Source organism: Protopterus annectens, chromosome 10.part0 (genome assembly GCF_019279795.1).
Source record: "Protopterus annectens isolate FY-2018-M chromosome 10.part0, PAN1.0, whole genome shotgun sequence".
Lineage (NCBI taxonomy): Eukaryota > Metazoa > Chordata > Ceratodontiformes > Protopteridae > Protopterus > Protopterus annectens.
Genome location: NC_056744.1, coordinates 1,030,697,385 through 1,030,705,243, shown reverse-complemented (window position 1 = coordinate 1,030,705,243; position 7,859 = coordinate 1,030,697,385).

The window sequence follows — 7,859 nt, the reverse complement described above, 5'->3', positions numbered from 1 at the left end:
AAAGTTTGGTTTGTTAGTTAGAATCTAATCAATAGTAAATTTGGTCTTTTTTGGTTTGTTTTATCTAGTCAGGGTGGTTATGAGTTGTGAAAGACCAAACAAGTTTATGATGGTTAAGGGAAGTCTCTACTGTAGGTGGGCCAATTAATGTTTAGATCTTGGTTAATATGTGGAGATAATAAAGACAGAAGTTCTTCTGCTAGGAGGCTGTTGTTGCCAGAAGTTAAGAATAGTGCTACTTGATATAAGTTCTTGTCAGCATTTAGTTTGAGGACGGTAATCAATGCCTTGGCATTATCAATATGTGGTATTTGAATGAGATGTCCTGAGAAATCTAATTTGTTAGAATGAATGATAGGAACACAACTGAATTTTTTGATTAACCTATCCACTCTGATGATATTGTATACTTGAATGAGCAAGAATGATTTCATCATCCTTGATGTACGGTTTTAACCAGGTTTTGATAAACACAAGGACTTCTGAGTAATTGAGGAATAACCAAGAATAGAATCAGTACCTTTGTTTCTTTGACTTCTGGGATTAATGTTATAAAGTTTAATACTTGTAAGAAACTGTGTTGACTGGGGATTTCTTTGAGTTGTATGTGCTGCAACAGCACTGGCCAGGATTAGATCACCAAAGATGAATACTTTTATATCTTGGAAGCAGGGGACGTAATGATTTAATTTTGATTTTGTATTTTAGGTGAGAAGTAGTGAGGAGTTGGTTTATGTAAGTAGAGGGGTTTCAAGAAATGCGTGCAGGTTATGTTACAGAGGGTGGTGGACTGGTGTGTTAGATGTGGGAATAGTTGTGGTTTATGTCTGCTGTGAGTGTGGGTAAGCTTGGTTGAAAGTAGAACATGAGATGGAAAGATGCGGCCTGAAGTGTAAATTAGAGTTAATGTTTCTATGAGATGTTGGTTAAGGTACAAAGATATAATAAAAGTATACTTGAATTTGTAAATGAATTTTTTAAATACTTGGGATTTGTGAGGGGAAGTTGTTAGACATTCTGAGATGCATTGAATGGCTGGAGATTATTTGTGCTAATGGTGAGGAATCAGTTCATGTTTGGATGAGGTTTTTGACATGGATAATAAAGGACACATGGATTGAAGAATGTGCAGGGTAATGACCATCAGAAAACTTCTTGAGATCAAGGTCTCACTGGGTCACTTGTCCTGTACTATTTAGGAAACAGTATATAAAATATGACATTCTGGGTAAAGAAGTAAGGAAGAGAATCTTGTAGGGTGAATACACCAGAAGGGAAGAATGTCATAGCTTTACAGTAGATTGGCGCAGTTCTACAGAACCTCAACGTTGCTTATGAGACAAGGAATAATTAGTCATTATCATTAACATAATTTTCCATAAATGTGTTGCAAAATCTTCAGCTGTTGCACTTCCCTTTGATTTTCCAGAGTCCATACAATACTAACAGGGAAGTGAAGTTTAACTATCTGAATTATGGTTAGTGATTCAAAAATTTGAAAACAAACAACTTTTCAATCATATGAAATATTAAGCAGGAAGGTATTGAGATGGCAACCATAGTTGACATGCTTAATAGGAAAGTTAAGGATTGATCAACAATGTACTAGGGGCAGTAGAAGTTCAATTCAGGGACATGTCAGTAGAGAAAAGTTTTACTTTTAAATACATTAATACAGCAAACGGGAGAGGTTCATCTTGTTAAAAATGCTTGAAGTGAAGGGTGGCGCATACAGTGTTTAGGATATTGTTAGCAGCATTTTATGTTCTGTGGGACTGGATACATGAACAAGTTTGTTTGTTTATGTCTTTCGGCTTTTCCCGGTTAGGGGTCGCCACAGCAGAACTCTGGTCCGCTAATGATTGGCAGTTGATTTTTACTTACCGGCTTGCCAGGCCTGATGCACAACCTTCAACGAAGGTACGCCCATTCACGCATATCTCCACGCAGAAGATGCTCTAGCTGACGGATACATGAACAAGTACTAATGAATATTTTCACAGGAGGCTTGCAAATTAAAGGACTGAATTCAGAGGTAATTTGTAATGGGGAAGTCTTTGGAGACAATTCTGAAGTGAAAGATGTAATGAGTCTGGAAAGGTGATTCAGAATTGATGGGTGTCTTTTTATGGGAGTTTTATGAGTGACTTTGATTCACATTTCAGAAAATGACCAGTAATGGAAAAGGTACAAATTGTAAGTAGGTACAAATGAGAAATGGTAATCTGAAGGCAATTTATTTCAAAGAAGTGGGAAAAAGTAAGTTTATAAAAATGTATATGGTTTTATTATGTCAGGGTTGCTGTGTTTTGCCTACTGGTCTAGATCTAAATTGGATAGAAACTAAATTCCGGATATCTTGAATATTCTTTTCTGAAAGAGTGCATTGTTGGACAAGATACAGACGTGTTTATGCTTCAGCCATTTCAGCAGTGAGTGTGGAATGATCAAGCATTTTGGCTGTTAACCATGAAGCCTAAGCACCTTAGATCTATGGGACTTGTTCGATGCGGTGGCATTTTGATGTAAGTTTTTTTATAACTTAAGCTACTGCATGTTTTCTGCTTGAGATGTTTGGTTCATATTTGCAGCAAGTGTGGAAACCGTTGCATTGTAAAAGATTAGTTCATTATGTGCATGATGTTTTATTAATTTATGAAAGTGGACAATGTGATAAAGTGAGTGTCTAAAAGGTGTGTCAGTAATGGGATTCTGCTTTATAATTAAATGGCAGTTGGTCCAGCTAATGTTTTGCTGTATGCAGAAACTGTGATACATGTTCCAGTACAATTTATCAGATGTATGGTTCAATAAGTAGTAGAGCTAATGCAGGTTATTTGGGAAGTAGTGGATTACTATAAGTGCATAATAAGATTATTATAGAATCAGGAGGGTTACTGACTTCTGCATGTACTCATGTCATTATGATATAGTTGAGTAATAGGCTTAAAAAGATTAGGGTAAACGTCACTAGAAGGTCTCTAAATCTCAAGATGCACTCACTCAAAGCACTCCTTAAAATGGAGAAAATCGACATTTGTGCTGTAATGGAAACCTGGTTTAAAGCAGAAGAAAGCACCCCTGTGCTACCAGACTATAACTCATTACACACCTTTTGGCTCCAGAAAATGGACCGATGCTCCAAAGGTGATGGCGAATCTATATTTATAAAAGATATGCACACCTCCAGACTAGTAGCCCAGCATAATGCATCAGAGATACTTCAGATACAACAAACAGTGGGTAAGACAGCGTTTCAGGTCGTAGCCTGCAATAGGTCCCCAACCATGTCCTAAGACTCTCACTCCACATTCCTAAGCACCCTGGAGACAATTAAGATCCAACCCAAGACTTTCATACTAGGTGACTTCAACTACCCCTCCATCAGCTGAGAAACCTACTCATGCACCAATGCACTGGCCCAATGCTTCCTGGAATTCATCAGTTCCAATGACCTGGACCAGCTCATTCTTACCCTCACTAGAGGAAGCAACATCTTTGACCGGGTTATTACTAACATGGGCAACCATTGCTCTACACCAATAGTCAGTTCCTCCCTGATTAGATACGACCACAGTCCACATCTCACCCACACACCTCGCAAAGGTATCCACCATGAAAAACTTCTCCAAAGCTGACTTTTGACTCTTAAAACATAGGTGGCTAACTAAATGGCACCCACGCCAATGGAAAATAGATGTATGACTGCTGAATCATACACCAATCTACTGTACGAACATGTACATAAATGAACACATACATAAATGCATGGAACTAGCCATACCCAACAGAATCAAGATGCTCTCCTCCAAAAAAAAAAAAAAAGGAAGCTAGTCTGGTGGTCCCTTGCCATTAATAAACTCTACAACAGAAGGAAAAAACTGTTGCAGAAAAAGGTGAAGTCCCAAGACTGGAAAAATTCCCTTATTAGCCTCATCAAAAAGTTGAGATCCCTCTTCAAAACCTCCAAAGCCAGATATGAAGGCAGAATTGCAGCAGACACTGAAAACAACCACAAAGCCTTCTATAGTTATATCAAGGATCTCCATGGCAATAACTAGATTTGCTCTGAGTTACTGAGACAACAGATATTGCCAACATACTGGCTGACAGATTCAGCGTCAACTTTACCCCTCTCTCCCCCCCCTAAAAACCAGTCTCAATACCGGAAGAATGCCAGGCACCTAACATTACTGCAGCACACGTTAAAGCTGCATTGTTTAAGGCCAAGAATACAGTTTCCATGGGACCCGACAATATCCCTGGCTGTGTTCTACATGAATTACAAAGTGAACTGGCACCACATCTGTGTGCTCTGTTCACTCACACCCTCATCTCAGGCTTTCTCTCTACCGATTGGCACACTTCTACAGTCATCCCTCTCCAAAAAGGAGGAGCGACTACAGACACTGGAAATTATTTCCCCATTAGCCTGATGAGTCTGATATGTAAGGCTATGGAGCACATCATCATGGATTTAATTAACAAGGATATAAGGAATCTCCAAACTCTAAAGCTCACACAATTTGGTTTTGTGAAAGATTGATCATGCCTGCTCAACCTGGTTGACTTCTTTGAGTCAGTCACCAGAGCAGTGTATGAAGGTAAGGCAGTTCATACAGCCTACCTCGATCTGGTCAAGGCCTTTGATACCATTCCTCACTCAGGAATTATTGATAAACACAGCAAACTGGAATCAACCCCTATATCATTAGGATGTTGCAAACTGGCTCACAGATAGAACCCACAGTGTGAAAGTAGCAGACTCCAAGTCAGACTACCAACCAGTCACCAGTGGAGTCCCACAGCGATCAGTCCTGGATCCTCTCCTGTTTGGCATCTACTTCTCAGAAGTCCAGGCCAACATGGAGGGACTCTGGCTGACCAAATTTGCAGATGACTGCAAGCTGGGAGCCATTATTAGCTCCCCAAGTGATGCAGACATCCTACAGAAAGGCCTCACTGAGACCAATGACTGGTGTTGAAACTATGGCCTTAAGCTTAATGCCAAAAAATGTGTCGTAATCCCCTTTGGGAAAAACTCAGTTCCCACTAATTACCACATCGATGGTAGCCCACTGAACACTGAAGGTGTTATAAGAGATTTGGGGACACAGGTTGACAGCAACCTCTCCTTCGACCACCACATTGCCACTGTGGTCAGAAAGTCCTTCTATGTGGCACATCTTATTATCAAGGGTTTTGCATCCAGGAAGAATGAGGTCATCATTTTTCTCTACTCTTCCCTCATTAGACCAATCATAGAGTATAATGCCCCATTTGGCATGTACCTCACTAGACACTTGCAACAGTTGGAGAGGCCACAAAAGTACCTCACGAAGAGGATCCTAGGCCTTAAACACATGTCCAACATGGACAGACTCAAAAAACTCCAGCTATTCTCTGTCTCATATCATCTACTGAGAGGCAATCTCTGCTTGACTTACAAAGCCATGTCTGACCCAGCTCTGCTAGAAATGCTACATCTATAGAAATTCCAATCCCTCCAAACCACACGCACCAGAGACCTCAACCTCATTACCAAAATCAACAGAACATGTGGGACAGGTTCATAACCCAGAGACTACCCATGCTCTGGAATAGACTTCCCATACACGTCAAGCAGATCACCTCATTAGCCCTCTTCAAGTGAAATCTTGATGACTGGATGGATAACAGAGAGATCACCCCAGGATCACTCCAGTGGCTCTAGTTAATAGAGGCACTGGAAACTAATGACAGGCGGCACAATGCTAGGGCACTTCTATGGGCTAGGCTTGTAAAGGCCCCAGGCCCATTAGCCTAGTACACACCTATGAACCTTTGAGAATGGGGGTAGTAACAATGGATAATCAGGAAATTTAGATAAATGTTTTGATGCATTATAACTGTATCACTTTCTAGATTTTAGCTGGTCTTCTAACATAGCTTTAAATCCTATGTGGACGCATGCAAGCAAAAGGATAATTATTTTAGAAGAAAACATTTTAATGATGAATGGCTTGTGGGTCTGTATGATAATGCATTTCAAGAATTGTTACCTGTATGGCAAATTACATTCTAAAAGGCTGAACAAATACTTTTGGAAGGTTATTGTGGTTAGCAAACTAGTTTTGGACGCTTTGAAACTCTACTGTGTTTGATAGCTGATCAGATATCTGGGACTGATAACAATTACTGATGCTTTTTTGTATCATGCAGTTTTAAGTGCTTGATGTTGGAGGAATTTTGAAGATTGAAGAAAGTATATACAGCAAACTTGATGTCATTCTTTTGGTCTGAAACACCAGCCAGGTTTTAAAGATACATTAAATATTTTCTTTTTATTTCCAAAGAAAAAAGGTATTGCATTCAGGACTCTGCCTGGAATGCTCATTAGCAAGAGTTATGGTTGGTTTATAGACAAGGTAAAGAAAGTACAATTGTGTACACTTACAATAAATGTAGATGTTCGAGTGTATTCACTGTTGCAGTCATTACATTTGGGTAATCTGCTGGCAGGTTGCCCTCAGTCGGCCTGATTAACAAAGTCTTGGGTCCTGCATTGGTTGCTGTTCCTTCTTCCACAACGTCAGGTCATCAGGGGTATAAAACACGCAGCTGATGCCATTACATTAGTTTTTCTTGCCCCAGATGTCAGTTGCCCCCCAAATGGGGAGCAATATATATATATATATATATCTGTAGAATAAAAAATACCAAAACATATACCTCCAAACAAAAGCAAATACACCAAAAAGGCTTTTAAAGATAGCAATAGTAATGAGAGGTATAGTTAGAGAAAAAGAAGCAGGGGTACTCGAACATCTACATTTATGGTAAGTGTACACAACTGTACTATGTTCTTCATATTTCACTGTTGCAGTCATTACATTTGGGTAGAATCCCAAAGCTATGGTTGGGAGGATGGATTTATACAGCATTAGGAGCAAATATAAGGCCCTGCAGGACAGCAGTGGCAAAGCCTGCTCTGGATTTAGAAAAGAGAGGTAAATGGTAATGTTTGGTGAATGTATGAAGTGAGCTCCAGGTAGCAGCTTCTAGAATGTCTCTGGTAGGAACCCCACTGAGAAAGGCTGCAGAAGTAGATGCAGCCCTGGTGGAATGAGATCTGATCCCCTTGGGGACAGGTTTACCATGGTGCATACAGTAGAAACAAATACAATGGCTTATCCATTTGGAAATAGTCTGCTTTGAAATAGCCTTTCCCTCTGCCCCTCCAGCAAATGCCACCAGCAATTGTTCAGATATTCTTACAGATTTTGTCCTGCTTAAGTAGAATCTTAGTTGTCTGTGTACATCCAATGAATGCAGAATCTGCTCACCCTTGTTCTGTGGATTTGGGAAGAAAGTTGTCAGATGAATGGTCTGATTAAGGGTCACACTAGATACCACTTTAAGCATAAAGGATGGATTGGTCCTGAGAGCTACCCTGTCTGGGTAAAAAATAATAAAAGGCTCCACTGCCATAAGAGCCTGTAGTTCTGACATCCTTCTAGCTGAAGTGACTGCTAAAAGAAAAGCTGTTTTCCAAGAGAGAAATTTTAGGTCTGCAGTAGCAGCTGTCTCAAAACGAGGTAGAGTGAGTTTTTCCAAAACAAAACTGAGGTCCCATGCAGGAGTTGGTGCTCTAATGGGAGGTCTTAAATTTTTGGCCCCTCTGAGGTACTGCTTTAGCAGAGGATGAGAAAAGAGGGGAGGCTCTGTGTTGTAATGAGCTGAAATGGCAGAGGCATGGATTTTTATGGAAGAAAAAAATAGGCCCTTATGAAGCATCTCAGTTAAGTATTGCAGAATCTGAGGAATATTGGGCATTGATGTGCTTATTCCTTGTGCTTGTTTTCAAGCACAGAATCTTT